Source organism: Lissotriton vulgaris, chromosome 10 (genome assembly GCF_964263255.1).
Source record: "Lissotriton vulgaris chromosome 10, aLisVul1.2, whole genome shotgun sequence".
Lineage (NCBI taxonomy): Eukaryota > Metazoa > Chordata > Amphibia > Caudata > Salamandridae > Lissotriton > Lissotriton vulgaris.
This window is the reverse complement of record NC_141698.1, coordinates 828,797,080-828,819,629: the sequence shown is the minus strand read 5'-3', so window position 1 is coordinate 828,819,629 and position 22,550 is coordinate 828,797,080. Positions and strand designations below refer to the sequence as shown.

The following is a 22,550-nucleotide window of genomic DNA, read 5'->3' as shown; positions in this document are numbered from 1 at the left end:
TGAGTGCAGAGTAGTGAGTGCAGAGCAGTGAGTGCAGAGTAGTGAGTAGTGAGTGCAGAGCAGTGAGTAGTGAGTGCAGAGTAGTGAGTGCAGAGTAGTGAGTAGTGAGTGCAGAGTAGTGAGTAGTGAGTGCAGAGTAGTGAGTGCATAGTAGTGAGTGCATAGTAGTGAGTGCAGAGTAGTGAGTGCAGAGTAGTGGGTGCAGAGTAGTGAGTAGTGAGTGCAGAGTAGTGAGTGCAGAGTAGTGAGTAGTGAGTGCAGAGTAGTGAGTGCAGAGTAGTGAGTGCAGAGTAGTGAGTGCAGAGTAGTGAGTAGTGAGTGCAGAGTAGTGAGTAGTGAGTGCAGAGTAGTGAGTAGTGAGTGCAGAGTAGTGAGTAGTGAGTGCAGAGTAGTGAGTAGTGAGTGCAGAGTAGTGAGTAGTGAGTGCAGAGTAGTGAGTAGTGAGTTCAGAGTAGTGAGTAGTGAGTGCAGAGTAGTGAGTGCAGAGTAGTGAGTGCAGAGTAGTGAGTGCAGAGTAGTGAGTGCAGAGTAGTGAGTAGTGAGTGCAGAGTAGTGAGTAGTGGGTGCAGAGTAGTGAGTAGTGGGTGCAGAGTAGTGAGTGCAGAGTAGTGAGTAGTGAGTTCAGAGTAGTGAGTAGTGAGTGCAGAGTAGTGAGTAGTGAGTGCAGAGTAGTGAGTAGTGAGTGCAGAGTAGTGAGTGCAGAGTAGTGAGTAGTGAGTGCAGAGTAGTGAGTAGTGAGTGCAGAGTAGTGAGTGCAGAGTAGTGAGTAGTGAGTGCAGAGTAGTGAGTGCAGAGTAGTGAGTGCAGAGTAGTGAGTGCAGAGTAGTGAGTGCAGAGTAGTGAGTGCAGAGTAGTGAGTGCAGAGTAGTGAGTGCAGAGTAGTGAGTGCAGAGTAGTGAGTAGTGAGTGCAGAGTAGTGAGTAGTGAGTGCAGAGTAGTGAGTAGTGAGTGCAGAGTAGTGAGTAGTGAGTGCAGAGTAGTGAGTAGTGAGTGCAGAGTAGTGAGTAGTGAGTGCAGAGTAGTGAGTGCAGAGTAGTGAGTAGTGAGTTCAGAGTAGTGAGTAGTGAGTTCAGAGTAGTGAGTAGTGAGTGCAGAGTAGTGAGTAGTGAGTGCAGAGTAGTGAGTAGTGAGTGCAGAGTAGTGAGTGCAGAGTAGTGAGTGCAGATTGCAGAGTAGTGAGTGCAGAGTAGTGAGTGCAGATTGCAGAGTAGTGAGTGCAGAGTAGTGAGTGCAGAGTAGTGAGTGCAGAGTAGTGAGTGCAGAGTAGTGAGTGCAGAGTAGTGAGTGCAGAGTAGTGAGTAGTGAGTAGTGAGTGCAGAGTAGTGAGTAGTGAGTGCAGAGTAGTGAGTAGTGAGTGCAGAGTAGTGAGTAGTGAGTGCAGAGTAGTGAGTAGTGAGTGCAGAGCAGTGAGTGCAGAGTAGTGAGTGCAGAGTAGTGAGTGCAGAGTAGTGAGTGCAGAGTAGTGAGTGCAGAGTAGTGAGTAGTGAGTGCAGAGTAGTGAGTAGTGGGTGCAGAGTAGTGAGTAGTGGGTGCAGAGTAGTGAGTGCAGAGTAGTGAGTAGTGAGTTCAGAGTAGTGAGTAGTGAGTGCAGAGTAGTGAGTAGTGAGTGCAGAGTAGTGAGTAGTGAGTGCAGAGTAGTGAGTGCAGAGTAGTGAGTAGTGAGTGCAGAGTAGTGAGTAGTGAGTGCAGAGTAGTGAGTAGTGAGTGCAGAGTAGTGAGTGCAGAGTAGTGAGTGCAGAGTAGTGAGTGCAGAGTAGTGAGTGCAGAGTAGTGAGTGCAGAGTAGTGAGTGCAGAGTAGTGAGTGCAGAGTAGTGAGTGCAGAGTAGTGAGTGCAGAGTAGTGAGTGCAGAGCAGTGAGTGCAGAGTAGTGAGTAGTGAGTGCAGAGCAGTGAGTAGTGAGTGCAGAGCAGTGAGTGCAGAGCAGTGAGTGCAGAGCAGTGAGTAGTGAGTGCAGAGCAGTGAGTAGTGAGTGCAGAGCAGTGAGTAGTGAGTGCAGAGCAGTGAGTGCAGAGCAGTGAGTGCAGAGCAGTGAGTGCAGAGCAGTGAGTGCAGAGCAGTGAGTGCAGAGTGAGTGTGCAGAGCAGTGGGTGCAGGTGCAGAGTGGTGTGTGCTGTTGAGTGCAGAGTGGTGTGTGCTGTTGAGTGCAGAGTGGTGTGTGCTGTTGAGTGCAGAGTGCTGTGCATTGGCAATGTTAATGACAATGCCATCTATTTATGATTTAAAGAAAAAAAAGAAATGTTATGAGCAATGCCAATAGCTCCACCTTTAATGATGCCGAGACCATTGCATTGTAAATGCTTGTTGAAGATGCAGTGAATGTTACAGGCACAATGTGGTGTAGGGAGAGTAAACTCTGCCGATGTGTGTCTAAGAAAAGCACAATTATGTCGCGCACACATAAGACTGTGAAATCTAAATGCTGCCAAACTGTAAAGCAGCACTCTTGGTTTCGGGGCTTTCTTCGGCTTCTTTAAATTTTTAATAACGTGCATTGAAGTCTTGATTTTTGAATTAGGGCGTGAGAGTTATACATTTTTAAGTGGAGGCCTAAGTCCTGCAAGTTTAACTCTCACCACCCCATTAGACTTACACCAGTAATCATTAATTAAATACTAACGTTTTTGACTGGTGTCAGCCTGCGTCAGAGATGAACTTTAACATACCAATTGGGACATATGGACACATTTTGTGCATAAAGCTGGTTATGTTTAAAAGGCAGAGAAAAAATCTACTCCTAACCTAGGAACTCAGTTAATCAGACATCACTGTGGGGTTGTACTAGAATGATTCTGAAATAGAGAAAGTGCATGGGTTCATTACCTCAGCGTCCAGATTGATATCCTCCTCTTTGTTCAACACACTTTTATTAAATTAGTCAGAGTTTGGGATCACACACCATCTCCGCTCGTTCAGGGGTCCCAACAAGTCTAAGATATATTTTTGTACTTCTGTTTATTAAGTCTTTGTTGAGGTACTCTTGTACTGTATGTCTTTTGATTGACTATTCTATAAATGATGCAACCCCTACATCCTACACTACAGAGGCATTTATTTCTCATGTACCATTGACAGAGAAGCCGCTAACTTCATGAACAAATTATGCACGTTCTGGAAACAGGAGTCTTTTTCTCAGGTTTGCAATTCATGTCAAACCTGGGATCTCCAAATTTAATAAACCTGAAGGCTACAGTCTGTTTGTCAAAACATTTCCTTGGCACCATCACCCATCAGACATAAATGGTGCACGGACTAATTGTCAATTTTGAAGATCCAGTTCAAGGACTCGGCCCACACAGCCTGAACTTCTGGGCAAGCATGTGTTTTCTTGACACAGTGTGCAGGACAAGCTTAACTAGCATCTGCCAGGGCTCTCTATTCTGCATTGCTGTGCCAATCTGACTAGTGCAAATCTTTGAAAGCATAGTCTACAGAACTGTAATTCTACATTCAGATACAATTCTGCAGTTGACTGGATTAAAGGGGCTACACATGTTGAGTGCATAGCGACCATCCATTTTCCACCTGGATTGTATTACATAATTTATATAGCACATCCATATCATTTAAATATAACACAAAGTGCTTTATGGGTGGTTGAGTCACTAGCTACTCTATTTCTTTTTCTTGGTCAGAAGGATGTTGCTGGAGAAGAGACGGAGAACTACTATTTTTGTTATTGTGTGCATGGCTCCAAAGATTGCTATTGAGGTGTCCGCGATTAATATCTCATGCACCTTTGACAACCAAACCTCTAATTTGTAAAAGATTTATGCACATCCTGGAAATGTGACTTTTTTTCTCACTTTTGTAATTCATGTGAAGTAGTGTGGCTCACTGGTTAGAGGCGGCAGACCCGAGAGCAGAGGACGGCCCGGGACCAGGGTTCGATTCCCGGCGCGGCAGGTTTCTGGACCAGGGTCAGCGGACTCGATAATTCTCTCGCCTCGGTGCCCACTCTGATATGCGATCACACTCGGCAACTCTGGGCATTAGCTTGCCTCATCTTCACTAACGGCCCCACCAGACCGCCGGGGATGCCTGGTCTCACCCTGGAGATACCCATTAAGGGACCATCTCTCAGGGAAGCCAGGAAGGGTTTCGCAGCGGTCGAAGCGCCTTGGGACCCTACGGGTAAGTAGTGCGCTATATAAATGCCTATACATACATGTCCGAACTCATTAGATTTGTTATAGAAGATAATGTGCTGTGACGAAATCTGGAAAATGCAATAAACATAAGTGTAAAATATATATTTAACAAGATATTCCTTTGATACCGTGACCCATCAGAGATATAGTGGTGCGTAACTAGTTGGCAATTTTGAAAATCCGCTTTAAAGACCAGACCCACACAGCCATAACTTCTGGTCAACCATGGGCTTAGTTAACATCTGCTCCTTGCCTGCAATGCGAAGCCATATGGCAAAAAAGATGCTATAGTGTTTGAAGGACACCCTATGCTGTGTGCCCTTGGGATTACCCTTCTGATACCATCCCAGCTTCTGGATGCCTCATTGCATAGTTTTGATTGGGGTTTCTATGCCGAAATAACTGGCCTCCCCCACCTCCAAATGCGGGTTAGTTGAGTGCTGGGCAGAGGCGACACATGCCATTTTTTGTCTGTTGCCCAATTTCCTCCTAGCGCTACACAGGGTCTTTTATCTGTTTGTGCCTCAGATGTCACAGCCACCTAATTCTTAAAGCGCTTAGAAACACCCTGGGTGTTGGTATGGAGTTCTCCATATAAAGAACTGGAAATTTTGTTTTGCAGTGGATTTAAAATTGCTCGTCAGTTGTTGGCTGGGAGCGGAGCTGTGTGCAGTGCCGGTATAAGTGTCCCAGCTATTAAAGAGTGCTGCTTTCTGTCCCATTGCACAAGTCGAGGAACTAACTATTCATAGGCCCTTTTAAAATCGCTGCCAGGGGTTGCAGTGCTCCACTGAGCATGCTGCCAGCACAGAAATACACGCACATGACGGCGAAGGTCACATGCAGAGCGGGTCCTTCTGCTCGAGCTCCTTGTCCCAGCCCAGGTTGGACTCCTTGGAAACAGGAGATACCTCCAGGCCGCATCACTCCGTGTCACTGGTGAGGAATACATTTAAAAACATACCGCGGCTCGGCTGGCTTTTTTCTTGCATGTTCTTCGCACTACGTTGCGTTGTTTGAATACATGGGGACACGGTCATGGCGCCGCTTTTCTTTCTTTCCTGTGTCACTCGGGTCCAGACATGCCGATCATTGCGGTGGTCTCAGGGGCTTGTTTACATTTGTGCACCGGAAATACGGGGTACGAAGCGGAGTCGTCATTTCATCAGGACTTGTCATTTGCTGGTTTGCGCGCACCGTTGCAGCTTCTGCCGCGCTCAGAGCCCTCTATCTTTGTCGAAGTTTAAACCCTGCTCCCCCCGTTTGCGTGCCTTTTACTTGCCGCGGGTTGTGTGCAGAATTACGCTGCAGCTGATGCCCAGAAGACAACTGAAAGAAACTGCGCAGCATCGCTGCTCTCCCGCTGATAGGCTATATTATATATTTATAGCGCCCAAGAATGGCTCTTTCTCTGTATTCGTTCCTGCGGCTTCTTATGTCAAGGTTGAAATGCGTCCCCTGTGCTGACGGACTGAGAAAGGCTCCGGACCCACACAGCACAGTCAAGGTCAAACTGTCCGTGTGCACGCAGTAAGAATGCCTCCATTGTCTGCAACGTAGGAAGCTGCCGAACAACTTCTGTCAGCGTTTCTAATTATGCGGTGGTGAGACGGCTACTGTACATTTGAAGACCCAACAGAACACTTATGTATAGGATCCACGTTAGAATGGCGTCGTTCTATAGGTGTGTCTGTGAACTCTTAACTGTGCATTTATTGTATTATTTTGTTGTGTAGCTGTATGCATGTTATATATCAAAAGCCAGATGGGCCCACACAGGGGGTTGTGATTGGGTGTTTTGCGTCAGTTTTCCGCCCCCTCTTTTCTCACTCCCTCCGAGGGAGGCGAGGAAGGTATTCCATTTCAGGAAGGGTCAACCTGGGTCTCCCCGCTCACGCCCTTCTGAGGGTGGGTGGCGAGAGTTCCATCCGACCCATGCCATGAGCTGCAGTGTGCATCCGTTCCTAAAGTGTATGCCCGCTCCTCTACTGCTGCCGTTGTGGCCGTCCCACTGCCCAGGACCAGGGGTAAGCTCAGTGCTTTAAATGGGCCGGTACTGTCCGGTACGGGGTACCGGCACTCATTTATTTTGAGAGAGAGAGTACCGGCACTTCTCAAGAGAAATGCAATACCTTGAATTGGAGAGGCGCTTACATACACTTTAGGAACGGATGCACACTGCACACCATGGCATGGGCCTTTTGGCAGGAAGACCTTGGTGTGTGGTGACTCATCCTTTCTCAGGAATTGTGGTTAGTGCAGGGACAGGAATGTCATTAATTTGAAAGGGATCAGGGTGAAGCTTGGCCAATCATAGTTAAGTGTAAAGTGAGAAGTGGATAAGAGGGTCTTATAATCCCAGGGCACACCGCAACCATCCAGGTTCCATTCTAATGGCGGGGAGAATGCTTCCTGCAGGATCCTGGCATTCGTACACTGGGTATGTGATTCTGACACCTTCCATACAAAGCAACACCTACCAACTCTGTCATACAACTGCAAGGTTCCATTAACCTAGGGGGCCACATTTTTACTATAATACGTTTTTAATAATGTTTTTAATATACATGAGTGGATTTTTCTCTATTTGAGACGATACAGTTCACAGAACGTTTTGTTAAGGAAAACTGTGACACATTTTCTGCATTGTCCAACAGTCTGAACAGACCATTTTCTTATCCAAAACTAAGCTTCAAAACATGGCGAAACGAATCCCCGCACAGGTCATATAGCGTCATGGATCTCAGAATCCAGCATCTTAGTTTTCCTCTCTCTTCCGACAATGCTCCTCATAGCCTCTGCTTTTCCCGCCCAACACACCTTTTAGTCCTTTCTTTTGCCTTGTTTTCTTCATCTTTTAATGTTGCTTTCTTAAAATCCATTACCTTTTTAGCACAAACGGGCTGTGGAATCAACAAAAAGGAGCGTTTCAGTTGCATTGGGTCTATTCAATTCAAAGGTGTCCTGCAAGGTATACACTTATCGCCCTTTCTCTGTTCAAGCTCACAGATCACAATCTGGAAGCAGTTCTTAACTTATTATTTGACTTTTCATGTACACAATAGTGCCAAAACTTTGAGAGTGTAGGAAAACCTGTCCTCAATTGCATACTCGCATAAAGAAAACAGAAATTCTTAGCAAAGTTAATAAAGTTACTTCGAAACTAATTGATTGAAACATAGAAGCGCTGAGAGTAAAGATGTAAAAGGAAATTTGGAGAAATACAGGCGCACCATGGGGTGAGTTATAGCTACATACAGATTTGTGATATCGTATCTTAAAATATGATTAGCAGATGCATTCAAACTTCTCAAAATCTGAAACTTTATACGAAAGTGTCCATTGTTATGTGCTATATCACTAAAACTTGTGCTCACACTTCTCATATGGCTGACTTAAAATACCGACGAATTAATCACCTCAGATTAAATGTGCATACACACTGCACTCATTAAACCCATCCAAACAGACTACATGCACAACCCACACCTACTGTTTAACACATTTCCAAAACTTTCACACCCCACCACACACTTAACCTATGCTTCGCACTTAGCAGACCCATAGTACTGGGCTCACCGCTGTCCAAGACTACCCCTTCATCGGTAACAAAAGACCTGGAGAGTTCTTGTCATGGGTCCTGTAAGATTTGTGATCTAAAGCTCATGAGGTTGCGCCCCACATCTTAGCCCTCGTCTGTCTCTGGTGAAACAGTGAAATGAAGGTTAGTATGTTCAACATGCTTAGGCATTGGTTGCCACCTACTTGCCCATTCAGAAGAGGGCATTCTTCATGAACATACATTTTAGAGCTAACCACGAGAAAGTCTTATTAAAAACAATCCGCTTCCCTGATCACCACAGTGGCAGTAGGTCATTTGAACTATTTGCCAATCAATTGTTGTCATTCTGAACTTCAATTTCACTTCTGCACAGCAACATAATGCTGTAATAAACACCTGATGGTCTCATCAAAGGCAAGAGTGCAGAGTTAATTTTGTTTCAACTTAATAATGTCTCTACCATGGGGGAATTCCTCCCCTATAACCAAATTGTTTCGTAGTTTTGTCATTATTCATGTGAGTTAATCTAGTTTGTCTTCATATAAATCTCTAGTGCAGCTTAATTAAGAGTCTGCTGTTTCAAGCCTAACATTCATTTCACACAATTATAGTGTTTGGGTAGACCTCAAATTTATTAACTATGGCCACCATTAGATGTCACTGCTGTCTGGGAATCTTTGTAGTGTGGCCAGAAAGAGATTCCACGATGCGAGCAGATACATCCTACAAGTTGAATGTGAAAATAGTCACCGCTCATACCTAAGCTGAGCTGATGTATAGCTGTATTATCTCACTTTTATGAAACGATGTTGGACACCCTGTACAAGTTTAATGCAGTTATTTTTGGTAGATAGAAGAATCTTTAATGAAGAATTGTAATCCCTAAGCCGCAAACGATATTCAACTTTGTGTTTTTGCATTCGCTTGGTCGAGGCAAAATGGAGCTCATTCAGCGATGTTAAAAACCAAATGTACGAGGTGCAGAAGCTATTATGATGTACTCCTTCTTTTCTTTACCAGATACATTTGGTGACAAAAGTCCGATGCTCGGGAAGAACTGTATTCCAGTGTGCCAGGGACTAAGCCGCCAGCACTGCTCCCCCTGATGGCAGTGTGCCCGCTCCGGTGAAACCTGCCAAGCTGGACGCCACAGCTTTGCTCGAAGACACTTTGGCCGCCACTGTGCCCCCCTCAGAGCTTCATGGCCATGCAGTCTTAGCCTGTGACGCGGGCCTTCGTGAAGAGCAGTATGTAAGTGAAGCCATCGAAGCAGGAGATGATCCAGATCCCAGGGAGTACCGGGATGCCGGCACCATTACCGGTATGTGCTATTTATCTATTAATGTCTGCTTTAAAAGGAGAGGCCAAGTAGATATTAATGTTGAAGATAGCCTTTTTATCCAATTAAATTATCGTACTTCAGGTTGTGGCTTAAAGTGCATCATATGGAGCTGTCTCCTCTTGCTTTAAAAATCTCAAGGTATTTGAATGTAGTATTTTCTATTTTCAGTGGGTTTCTATCGGTTTCCATGTTTTCCACCTTTACATCCATCTTGAGAAATGTTTGTTCTCCTGTAAGTTGTATCCACATAATATCCAGTTAAGAGCCTGAATGACCTTTATTTCGCTATGAGGGCAACAAATACATCAATTTATATCGTATATTTGTTACTAAATCAGTATTTTGGTTACCCTGCTTTGTTATAAAGTTCCTGGCGTGACACATACGTGAATTTTTCACCCTCACCCATTAAACCTTTCCAAATCCCTTTTCCCACTTCTAATTGTCTCTATCCTTCAAGCTTGGTCTAGTTGTATCTTCATCTTTTCCTCACTCTATTTCCTTGCTGGTTTAAAAACAATCATCCACGTCATCAGCCTTTTATATGGTTCCAGCAGTGTAAAGTAACAAGGCACTCGTTTCTTATTATATTTAGGATAGCCCTCCATTGGTATTGGATCTAGATAATTGAACACAACGCTAATCCCTCTGATAGGCTGCGCTCATCCTTCATATCACTTGTGTTATTCCACTTCCCCTTCCTCCATAGTAGCAAAAAGGAATGGGTAATTATGCTCCTCCCAGCTGAACAGTTATATGAAAAAGAAGTGTGTTGAAAATGAGTTGAAGGAAAATCTTGTGTACAGATTTAGAACCCGTTGCTCACCAGTCTTCGTCACTGACCCCTTAAACGGACCATGCACATTGACCTGCCTCTCTCAGCCCACACTCTAATCAGCACACCTGCTAATTCCTTCCTGCATTACAATTTCTTCCCAAGATCAGCACTGTGGTTGGGGCCTGTATCTAGGGCCCTTTTGTTTCAGTCCTCTGTACCGTAGAACAAATGTATTGCACTAATAACAATAATGTTGGATTTACAGCAAATTAAAGCCCAAGGGATTGAACTCTATGAACTATCAGTTTGCCTTCTTTATTAAACCCCTAATCAGACATAACCCAATACTAGCCCCTTGTCAAGGAGTTAACACATTCTCCAAGAGAGGAGTTCCATTTCGCAGAAGAAATATAATTGTTTCTTAACATAATAGAATGCCATACCTTTCTTGTATTTCTGGAGAGGGTTGTTTTCTTTCCTGATAGGACGTTTCCACTCTGATCAGCTTGTGTTTTATATCCTTTGTTTAATGTTTACTTTACAAGGTGCTATCTTTTATAAATGAAGTGCTTAGACTGTAATGTGTTTAATTTGTATACCATCTTTAGCCCATTCTCATGGGGCACACTGGCATTGGCAAGCACCTGGAACTCTGGTGTTCCAGGTACAGGTGGTCTTGGATGTCCCTGGGTGACCTCATCTAGCTGGGTGACTTGCCGGCGTATACTCCTGCCCTTGTCCCAAGCAGGCTAAATTTCTCCTGTTTACGAGAAACAACAAACATTTTCTGATTCATTCTTAGCGTTCCTCCTTCATCCTAACAAACTTCATACCACAATATACCAGATTGGCCAAATGCCTCTGATGCACCCTCGACTCGAACCTCTCACTCAAAGAATGCATTGCCAAAAAGACCAAACTGTCGGCTTCCAACTTTCCTGAAATACGTGAAATCTTTTCTCTTATGAGAACATTTTGCAGTGGCAGTTCAAGCCCTAGTCCTTTGCCACTTAGCCAGAGGCATAGTTTGTACTTTTCTTGCCACACTTGATTTCTGGAATATTTTTTTTTGAATATGAATTCAAGATCTCATGATGTGTGATGGAAAGTGTTGTGAAAAATATATAATTTGCTAAAAAAAATCTTAAATGGTGTCTTTGTTTTGTATGTTTTATGAGTTTTACTTGGTCAAAATGTATAAATATATTATATTTGTATGTCTATATGTTGCACTCATTTTTGTACAGTATGCACTTTTGATAGTTATTAATTTCTGCATATAGTAGTTCTATTGTTTTTTTGTTCTTGCAACCCTGTCTCCTTTGGCGTTTTGAGGGGTCTCTCTCGTTTTGTTGTGTGGCGACGCCTTGCTCAACAGTGTCCCGGAAACCACCGTTGCTCCTTTTAAAGGCATCCTTCAGGCAGCAGCACTACTTATCAAGGTGTTGAAGAATTCATACCACTGACCCACGTACTAAAGAAGCTATACTAGCCCCCTCTGCAATCCCAGATCATCTTAAAGACCAGCTGCATCACTAGAAGGCCCTCTACACCAAGGCCCCTGTCTAAATTAAAAAAATTAACAATATTTTGATAATATCGCCAAGTGGGGAGCTCTGACATCATCAGATTAGAAACTAAACAGTACAAAACAAGGAAAACAAGCCTTCTTGCCTTACACCCCAGGATCTTGAACAACAACAACTCCTACAAAATCAGAAAGCACCAACCCTCCTATAATTCAGGAATAAACATAACTTCACCGTCTCAAGGATCACTACCTCAGATCGGGGGACTTTTCACACTTACACTAACTTTATGGCCACCCTCTGTCCCTCCTTCCAGATGGTTCCTAACTGGTGATTTCTCTTTTTGCAGCGCTCCATTACTAGCCAACCTGATTTGTGCTTTAGAAATACCAAGACATACATATGTACATATACATTTACCATCATGGTTGGAAAATTGCTCACAAAACCCACGTAATGCTAAGCCATTCCTGTAAATCCCCATTACTTTCCCTTGATGTCTTGCACAGCTACCCGTGGGATGTTGTTCCACATATTTTTTTTGCTTGCCCACTCACTTGTACTTTTGTGTTCAAAGTTTTCAATGGCTTTTAGACAAAATGTCCACTTTCATCCTTCTAACTCTAAATCCGCCCTGCAGTATAACAAAAAATGTCTAATCTTAATTTTTTTATCTTTCAATTGTATTTTTAAAAACAAATTATACAGTAATAGTGAACATATAATATTGACAACTGACAAATACCCATGAACTCAATCCAATTCCACAAAAAGCAGTGTTGTTCATCACCACTCAACAAAGGGGGATTTGGATCACTGTCCATTTTTCAGTCTTATGTGCTCATTAATGTCAAAGAATAAGACTTATGATTCTTCTTCCCTTTCTTTCCACATTTTCATTCATTTCTTTGAGCATCAACTTTTTTTGTACATTGATTTTCGATAATCTTATACCAGAGCATTCCTCTCTTCCCGGTATTCCTAACAGAATTGTGTGTGTGCCCTACTGCTTAGCGATAGCTTTAAGTACAACCATTATTACATGTTGTATAACCGCATCTGGTACTTAGTCTGTGTCGGCTCCCCTCTCACTGCTCAATCTAAGTATTATCACCTTGGAGGCACTAGGCAGATATTTTCCTCCAGAACCCCAAGTCGTTTGATATGTACTCTTACCCAAAAGCTTTGTATTGGTATATAGCCCAAGATTGTGTAGTGAAATGACCAGAGTTCAATTCGACCTCTTATATATGTGAGTTCAGTTACTAAACCCATGCAGTGGAGTCGAACGATGTGATAGTATATTCTGTATAAGATTGTTGCAGTGATTCTGCTTAGAAGAAGACCTCTCCATGGGACTACAGAACAGCAGTATGTAGGAACTGAGACACCATACCACATCAGTACCTCTGGGCCCATCCAGAGTATCTCCTAGGGCCTTACTTGTTCTCCTAACCTTTCCAGAGAAACAAGTAAATTGGCACCTCATAACACAACAGTGTAGACCCTCTCAGGAATCGTGGTAGCAGGCCATTACCTTTCGTTTACTCACTCATACGTATCCACAATAAACTCAAAAGAGAATTGAAAAGAGCTTACAATATTTATTGAAACTATTGTGCTCTATTTTGTAATAACTGTGCTGCAATTAAGACATATACAGGTCAAAATGTGATTATCATATTCAGCAGACTGTACACAATAAAAAGCTCTATCATATTGAAAGGCAGATCTTCCTAAGCCTACCCTCACTATAGAAACACAGTTTTATAATATAGATCCCTGGGATTAGTGGGGGACCCCATACTTGGCATACATAGGAGGTAGTTTTATATCTCAGGCAGCTGCTCTCTCGTCTCTGGACATTTGCTCTGTGAGAATGTGTCCTCTCTGTTTTCAAAACGACAAGTCCCAGCTTATATGAGAAGAATTACATGTTCAAAACAGCAGCTGGATTTTTCTATTATGTCTAGAAGTTAGTGTCCGACCACAGAGAAAACGGAGCTCAGTGTTTTTCGGCCTTGTATGAAAAGTTCCATCTGAATACCAGCAGAAGAACTAAATAACAAAACATGTGCTGCTTACTTGTAAAATAAATAAATGGCTCAAAAAGAAGCGTGTTCTTTTATAATGTGCGCAAAGCAAATGCTAGGTGTTACATGTAGCTAGGCAAACATAAGGGAGAAAACGCAGTGGCCTCTAGAAAATACCCAAGATTTTGAGTTCAATAAACCTAAAGGTTCATTGGATAGATACTTTATTTGGGTGTACTAGGCCTCTACGTTACCCAGATCTATCATCCATTTTTCTCCAAGAGATGAGAGCACATTAGAGAGGTTATAATGATTTCTGTTTTTTGATCCCACACATCTTTCTATTTCTCCAACTAAAACTGTGGCTGCTAGTGGGGTTGTTTGTCTTTCCAGTATATTCCTTGTTCCGTCAGAGCATGTTTCTGTTGCAAGTATTGTTAGTATTTTGGTGCAGAATATTAAATTCATCTTGGGGGTTACCAAACTTTTTTTCCTGCAGTTTCCACTGTTTCTCAATTTACAAGTACTTATAAGATCTCAGTTCCTAAAGCCTTCTCGCCTAGAGATGTACTACACCACACCACAATGTGGTCACATTTGTCACTTTTCCTTCCATACTGTAGTTTTCTCAGCTGTTTGCTTGGCCTTAATTACAACGATTCTTGCTCCTGGTAGAGCATCATTGTTCCTCAATACAATAATGTAGATATGTGTGTTGACACATGTCTAATTTGTCCATTCTAACTTATTGTTGATCCTGGGATTTATATGCTAATTCATTGAAAGCTGCCATTTGAGTCGCCCAATAATTCCCGATACAGTGTGATGGGGCAATGCCTCCTTTCAGTACAGCATTTATACTTTTTTTTCTCACCACAGATTTTATTGAGTTTTTGGGCAAATAGTGACTTGGAGGGCCAGACATGAATACAATTAATCTCCAGAGAAATAGTACTGCTGTAACCCCCCCTGATCTTCCAAGGATTGATAAAATAAAACAATAAAAGGAATGAGAAAACAATAATAGAACATAAACATATGCACCTGAGACTCTTGTGCTTCCCCCGCCCCAGCATGTTGTACTTTTGATGCTGCAATATGAGATAATCCCATGCCACATAACAAAGTCCTCAACAGTGTATCTATGTGTCAGAAGAGGGAGTAAGGAATCCAGAACAGTGTGCTATATGTTACACAGAAGAATCTGGGTAGGGAAATAATTTTAAATAGTGCTGCTTTGCCCTGTAATGACATCTGCAACATAATTTTTAAACCTTTGTAGCAACACAAAGATTCCAGTTGAAAATAGCTTCTTGATCCATAGCAATCTTGATCCATTAATATTGAAATCCATGTTCCCTAACTAGTATACGATTATCCAGTTGTTTTAACTCTTTTCATTGCTACACTGGATAGAAAACAGATTTAAATCTTAATATCAAGGACGCAGCTCAATTTTGGTGTAAAACAATTTGTTTTTCCCAGAAGAGTTGCTAATTCTCTGTGGAGAACAGGGAATTATCTATCAAAACCTCAAATCTGCCCATAGTCACACCGTATAAGAATTTAGCTGTTACCTCCAAAGGCTCTATTACATATTTATCTCTCTGATCTTTTAACTTCTCTACACCCTCCTTATTAAAAGCCACTCACGTGCTGCTAGAGATATTCATTATAATGTTATGACTAAACACCTTCATGAAAACAAGCTCCTGTCTCAGCAGTTGTAGAAAGTACCCATCTCTGGGTCCTTAACCCGCCCACTTTTATGTAGATCCTGCCCAGGAATAGTGGGAACAAATTGTATTACAAACTAGCAGCCCGCCCCAGCGTTGCCTGGGGCAGAAAGGGGCTGGGGGCAGTACACCCGCTCCCGCCCGACTCCCTCCCGACTCCCTCCCGCCCCCACTCCTCCCGCCTGTCCCTCTGTGCACACCCGCTCCCGCCCCCCTCCCGGCCCGACTCCCTCACGCCCTGATTTCAATTAGCATTTACTTTACCTGAGCTGCCTTCCCGCGATCTTCACTTCACCGCCGCTCCTCTTCGCCATGACGCGCCCGCGCTCCCCACTTCATCGCAGCTCCATGCTCACTTCACCGCAGCTCCATGTCTCTCCTCCTAGTCATCGCGCACGTCGCCAGCGCTACGTCACGGCCAGAGCAGCGTCGCGGCCGGCGCTACTTTCAGGCCACTACTTTTTTTTTAAAGTTATATTTTTAAATGTACGTTTTATTTTTATTTTTTATAGCCTATGTCCATCTGCACACCCTGACAATTTCTACAATGTATCGGGTGTGTGGATTGGCGCTGTGGTTCCCGAGTTTACCTTGCCAAAAGGTTTGTGTTCTCTCTTTATAATAGTAGTATAGATGTGCTCGATGTGGCCAACCAAAATATTAATTCTCCTTTTCTCATGCTTATTACATATCAATAGCAAACTTTCTAAGACCGGCAAATGCTCTCTGCTTAGACATTACTTCAAGAGAACCTTTGTCATTTATGTCTAAAAGTCCCTGGGCCTCGCACAACAACAACAAGAACTTTATGGACAAAATCCATCTTCCAGACACTCCAGGTCTTACTTGGTTCTAGTGGAGTTGCTAAGAAATATGTTGATGCTAGAATGTTCAGCATTACTATACATCAAACAGTCACACTCCCAGACACTACAGAGCCAGCATTATGTCGATCCTTAGGATTAAGGCGATGCGTTTGTTCCGAGCTGGTCAAAGTCGGGGATGTGTCGGAACAGTGGTCGATGTGCTGCACAGTCGCCTATGTGTTGCCGCGGGACCTCGCAGCAGATGTGATGGGTCATGGTCGATCATTGTAAAAGTGGCGATACGTCGTCGGGAATGGTGATGTGCCAGTTCCGAAATGCACGATGACATAAATGCGTGGATTTTAGCTGGAGCAGCACTTTATACCCACTTCCAAGAATCCAGGACTGGATGACACCACTTGGCAGGGCTAGACTATCATGTGGCAGAGTCCAGGTGCTGTAGCAAGGTGAGGTGGAAGTCTTTGATATCCCTGAGAGTTCAAAACAGGAGGCAAGCCCTTGGAGTCACTCTGGGTTCTGGGTTGGAGAGATGCCGGTCCAGACCTTCTCACTAGCAGGCAAGAGGGCAGCAGGTCAGCACAGCAGAGAATCAGTCCAGCAGAGTGGCAGACCTTTCAGCAGCACAGCAGTCCTTCTTCCTGGCAGAGAATCTACAGGTCCAGATGTGTTCGGAGTTGGTGGTGTCAGAGGTCCAGTACTTCTGTGCTCATAAGTGAAACTGTGCCTCTGAAGTGGGGAAGACTTCAAAGAGATGCCTTTGAAGTTCACAGAGTCCATGCCTTTCCTGCGCTGGATCCAGACTCACTACAGGGGGTATGCAGCCCTTTGTGTAGGGAACAGGACACATCCTATTCAGGTGTAAGGGTCAGCTCCTCCCTCCCATTGTTCCCAAGATGGCCCATCAGGATGTGGATGGCCCTTCAAGTCACACCTTAGCTCCCCGTCGTGTGTGGCTGTCTAGAGGGAATGCGCAAAGCCCAGCTGTCACCCACCCCAGACGTCTGTTCAGAGACTGCACTAAATGGCTAAAGTAAGAAAAGGCCATCTTTCTAAAAATGGCATTTTCAGAATTACAACGTAAAATCCGACGTAACCATAAGTTGTGATCCTAAAAGATGATTCCAGAGACACCAAACTTTGGGGTCCAATCTCTTCCCAATAGGAAATTACACTTATAAAATGTATTATGGTAATCCCAATGTCCCCATGTTATCCTATGGGAGAGATAGGCCTCGGAGTAGTTAAAAACTAATTTGAGTTTTTCAATACTGTGACATGTCCTTCTTTTTTAATACCCTGCACCCTTCCCTTGGGCTGTTTAGGTCGTACCTTAGGGGTGGCTTATATGTATTAAATAAGGACCTGGCAAGAGGGTTAACTTGCCAGGTTGATATGACAGTTTAAAACTGCACATGTAGACTGCAATGGCAGGCCTGAGACATGTTGGAAGGGTTACTTCAGTGGGTGGCACAATCAGTGCTGCGGGCCCACTAATAGCATTTAATTTGCAGACCCTGTGCATGTGTGGTGCATTTCACTAGGGACTCATAAGTAAATTAAATATGCCAATTGTGGATAAGCCATGTTTAAAGTAGAGAGCACATGCACTTTAACCCTGGTTAGCAGTGATAACGTCAGAGTCCTAAAGCCAGCAAAAACGAAGTCAGCAAAACAGGGGGCCAGAAGGCAAAAGTCAGGGAACGCACACCAAGGATGCCAAGTCTAACAAACACATCATACACCGAATTTGGAGATTTTGTTATATCACACTCCAAGTTCTTGAAGGAGCTCAAGACCTAGCTCTTCGACGGAGCTCTGTGATCTTCTGGGAGCTTCGTGCCGTGCCCTCTGCACCTTGCAACCCCTTTTATGGTGAGTAGCTGCGCTTGTTAGGGCAAACCTGTCTCCTATAAGGAACATGGATAAGGTGACCTCATTGTCAAAGGCAAACAATATTATTTGATATGATGCATACTTGAGAAAACTAATTTTGATAATATAACATATATTAACCATAGACATACATGTCCGATATATATGCTGCGGCTCTTCTGCAATGGCGGAGTAGCGTCACACCCACTGGCTCCTGAAAACTTAAACTATATTTTACATTTGTTTTATTTTTCTCCTGCCGGCTCAGCAAGCCTGTGCTGGGAGGGAGGGCTTGGGTCATGGGAGGGGGAGGAGGACTGGTTCCTGCACTGTAAGTGCGCATGTGTGTTTGGCTGGGCTTCTTAGGCCAGCCAAACACACATATGCACTTAGGTTTTCCAACCCGGCTGTATTAAACAGTTTGGGATGGAGAAACAGCACAGACTCCCTATCCTGAGCGGAGAGTCAAAGCAACTCGCTCAAGCCAATCCCTGTGCTGCTCTCATGTTTGAACTGGGGCTCTTGATTCGAGTCTTGGCGTTGCAACATCCAGTGATCTGGAACAATCATTTAATTTCTCTGGGTGATTAATTGCTATATAAATTTGCTACAAGACGAAAAAGCAGAAAGAGGCACAGCTTTATGAAAAACGAGTTCCACCAAAGCGCATGTTAACAGTATTTCGGCTACTGGAAACTGATTTGTAAATGCAGGAAAATATGCTACAACCAATTAAAATGGAGAAAAAGTAAGTGGCAAGCACAGGTACCAATGAAAAAGCAGAAAAGAGGTGGCTGAATGAAAGCCCCTTTTAAGATTCATACCAACAACAATAGATTTCACAAGCACAGCTCAAGCGCTGTGCAGGCAAAACCTAAAATTGAAGCCAAGGGAAATGTAGCACATGATGGAGAGAGCAACATGAGGGCAGTTAGAGAAGGCCCTGAGGGAGACAGCAGTACAGATCGTGTAGGGAGGTTTCAGCAAAGAAGTAGGTGGGGGAGAGAGAGTGAGCAATCACGAGGGAGAGAGCAAGCAGAGCGCACAGGAGATGGGTATTTGGCACTGTGGAGAGAAACCAAGAGGGAGGGATCTGGAAAACACATGCACGTTGATGGAGTTCTTAAGCAAGAAGCAAAAAGGAGTATTTTAAAAGAAAGTAGAAATCTAAAAATGAGCAATGAATGGACGCAGGTCTGCCAGTCAACAGGCTGTTAAAAAAAAGTCTATGCTCCAGGGAATGGAAAAACAAGATGGACAAGGAAATGCATCTACTAAGAAGTGAAGCAATGAGTGGCAAGAAAGCAATGGGCAGGCTAAGCACACATCAGGGCTTTTGGAAATCTAGTAGGCGAGACCAAAACTTTCCCCACAAGTCAGCAGTGGAAGGATATAACTCATCCAATAAGACTCATGTGAGCCTGAAATGCTCTTGGGCAGGAAAAAAGGAATAAGGAAAGCCATTGAATCATCATCACACTAATGTTATGTTATATTATGTTTAATTGTAAAGTGCACAGCTCTCCAAGGAAGGTATCCTGTTACTGATGAGAAGCTAGTGCTGCCCTGGCTGAGGCCTATCCAAAGAGCTAGTTTTCCATTTCTCCTTGAATTCTAGTGCTGCGCTGGCGGCCCTAATGTGTGGGGTTAGCTTGTTCCTGGCTTTAGGAGCCAGGTATGCCAAAGTGTAATCACCGTCTCTGTAAGCAGGCGGCTGTCTGCCTGGAGGTGTCTGGTGAAGGTGGGGAAGCTGGATCAGCTGTTCAGGAAGGTGGGACCCAAGTTGTGCAGTGCTTTATAGGTTTGTGTGAGTAGTTGTAATAATTAACAGGGCGTGCTTGTGGATGGGAAGCCAGTCTTTGAGGTGAGTGGATATGTGGGTGCGAGGTGGCAGACTAGGAGTCTGAGTCAGGCTGCTACATTCAGAACATTCTGGGGGTGTTTGATGCGCTGGGTAGAGAGTCAAAAATAGCGTGCGTTTCCGTAGCCTAGTTTGCTGGTGATAAGTGTGCTGCTGATTTCTTGGCAGGTCTCCAGAAGAAGCCACCTGCAGATTTCCCTGAGAATCTTGAGGTTGTGGAAGTCGGAAGAGGTAATTAAGTTGACTTGGTTGGACGTCGGTAGTTAGTTGTCGACCTCGATCCCCAGGTGGGGATAGACCTCTTCAATTGGTATGGACAGCAAAGTCATCCAATCACGAGCAAGAGCTGACCTAAAGGCCACTGCAGCACATATATTTGAAGCAGTGAATCTCTGCCTATAGACTGCTAAAGCTGTCTGTAGCTCAGACCTAAAAAAGAAAGCGAAAGGCGATGACTGTATTTTGGTTACAGTGAGCGACACATTTGATTTGTATAGCCAGGGCTCGAGCGTTTGTGGACGCTCATCTGTGATGGGCGCTTGGTTGGTAATCTGTTGCAGGGTTCCTTAGTAATGTGCTGCTCGCCGAAAAAGTGCTTGGACGCCTCGTCAGGGGTCGTAAGCACTGTATATCTACAATTACAATGTATGCCTCTGCTTACAGTGCAGGATTCGAGGAGGTTCTTTCAAGATGTAGAACAGCAGTGTAGCAAGAATCCTTTTTTTCCTGCATTAGTCGAGGCAGCTTCTTTTTAGGTTTTGACTGGCGATGCGTACTTCAGTACGCATGCGCCAAAAAACCTTATGAGTTGTATGTGCAGTCGGGTCTACGCCCCCTCCTCCCATTGGATAGCTCCATAAATAGAGGCTAGCCATTGGGAGGAGGGGACGTCCGTCAATCTCGGACCAGATTCGGGGGCGTTCCCGAGAATTTTTGGCTTTTGGCAACGTCAGCCGAAAGCCTGTCCTCGGGAACGCCCCCGAATCTGGTCCGGCATTGAGCCGGCACCCGCCTTCCTGCTTGCGTGAGTGCTTTTCCGCCACGTCTCTCCTGCGCTCTCAGCGCTTCCGGTCACCTTCCCCTTGCTCCTCGTTATGCCCCCACAACAGTCGGGGATCTCTGGTGACGAGTTCGCCACACGCGGGGTAGGCAGCAGTCACGCGAGGTCCCAGGGGCTGGCAGGAGGACTTCCCCGGCAGCAGCGCCTCTTCTCGAGGGGCACAGGCGTGCGTCCAATCCGTGCGCGGCTCTCGGGACGAGCCCCTGATGACGCCGCACGCCTCTCCGGTCCTCGGCCAATAGGAGCGCAGCTCCTTCGTGTAGACCCTGGAGGTGGACCAATGGCAGCGCGTCCTTCTCAGACGAGCCTCCCTGAGCGAGCCAATCCCAGCGCGGCCGCTCCGATGCTGCTCACGGGTCCCGGGCCGCTGGCGGTGTGTTTTCTTAGCGGTTGAGTCCCGGGTCGCGGCGGTGATGCACGGATCAGGGCGGTGGGGCAGGCGGAGGTGTAAATATTCCCTTGATGGTATTGCACCCGTCCCTTACAAGGTGTGAATTCAGGATGGTAAGAACTTTGGAGAAATGTACATCCTAGTTTTATATAATCATATTGTAAACATTCTCGCATTAAAAATAGTGATCATCAGAAGGACTGGTCATCACATAACATTACACAATATTTTTAAGGCCTTTCCATAAAGATAAACGTGGAATCACAAAGATTAAATGTTGCAAACTTTATCTATGCTTCTTCATGATCGAGAGATAACAGCCCATGAGTGAGAAAACAATTGCCAACACTAAACGCTAAAAACGATTCTCTGTCATTGCCAACCTATTCTCTGCAAAGCTTGAAGTAATCGTTTTAGGAGTGTAACTCTTCACAACTTAAGGTTGTCCTAGTATTGAAGGCGTTACTGGTCTATCGGATGATGCGGTTTACAGACCACATGAGATAACTCATTCTGGATGTCCCAGTGGCTGCAACTTAAGAGGACGTGACACACACCGATACCGGGCCCCAAGATGTACCTCAGCCGACAGACCAGTTACATTGACCATTTTTCATCCAGGAAATCCTGCTGACCTTGCCTTCATTCAAGGAACTACTTTAATATTTTTCTTAAATTACTCTGTGGGTGTGTGTGTGTTTTCTAGCTCTCTCGCCCGTGTGTTTTTTTCCCCCTTCAACTTTTCCCCACGGCTCCTCGCTTTCTGTGTTGCTTCCCCCACCCCTTCCAATCCTGCCCGTATCGTTTTATTATTTTAATTTACCAGTCTAATATGAGTGTTAACAATGACACGTGACCATCCACATCACATTCATTTTAGAATGTGCTTTCTTTAATAGAAGACCTATTTCAAAACTGCTGTTGAATACTAAGCTAGCCACACCTCACAATGGCAGTTCTTTTAGTGCTTATTATTATTAAATAGTATTTATTAGCAATAGAATTAATTTAAGTTAAGATGTGGTCTGTTTTCATATTTACTCTGTGACCATTTATAATAGCCACATTTATGTTAATATCTGCTGTAATAATTTTACATATGCTTTTTGCATAAAATGTTGTTAACCTTATAAACATTGCTTTCGATTTATTGTATATATACTATTGGCTGAAATAGAGATGGGAACTGATAGAAATCTCCGTGTCTCTGAGTAGTATTATTGCAATATTCCTACGTGAAATATCTCTTGGTAAATTCAGCAGAGATTTGTGGGTGTCAGACTCCATGTCACTGTGTTTCAACTGCCTGGGTTGAGTTTGTTTCCCTCTGTTGTCTCCGGGGTCCATCCTAATATTGCTCTGCAAACCGAGCCAAGTACAACCCCATAGCAATTGACACTCAGTAGTACG

At 44.2% G+C, this 22,550-nt stretch overlaps 1 protein-coding gene across 3 annotated transcripts in view; it reads left to right on the top strand.

Annotated features, from left to right (window-relative positions):
* TRAK1 (trafficking kinesin protein 1) overlaps positions 1–22,550 on the top strand; it is a 480,308-nt gene that overhangs the window by 90,086 nt on the left and 367,672 nt on the right. For all 3 annotated transcript variants that reach the window (XM_086941750.1, XM_086941749.1, XM_086941747.1), the window contains exon 2: positions 8,732–9,032. The gene's annotated coding sequence lies outside the window, so the exon portion shown is untranslated. The remainder of the gene's footprint in view (positions 1–8,731; positions 9,033–22,550) is intronic.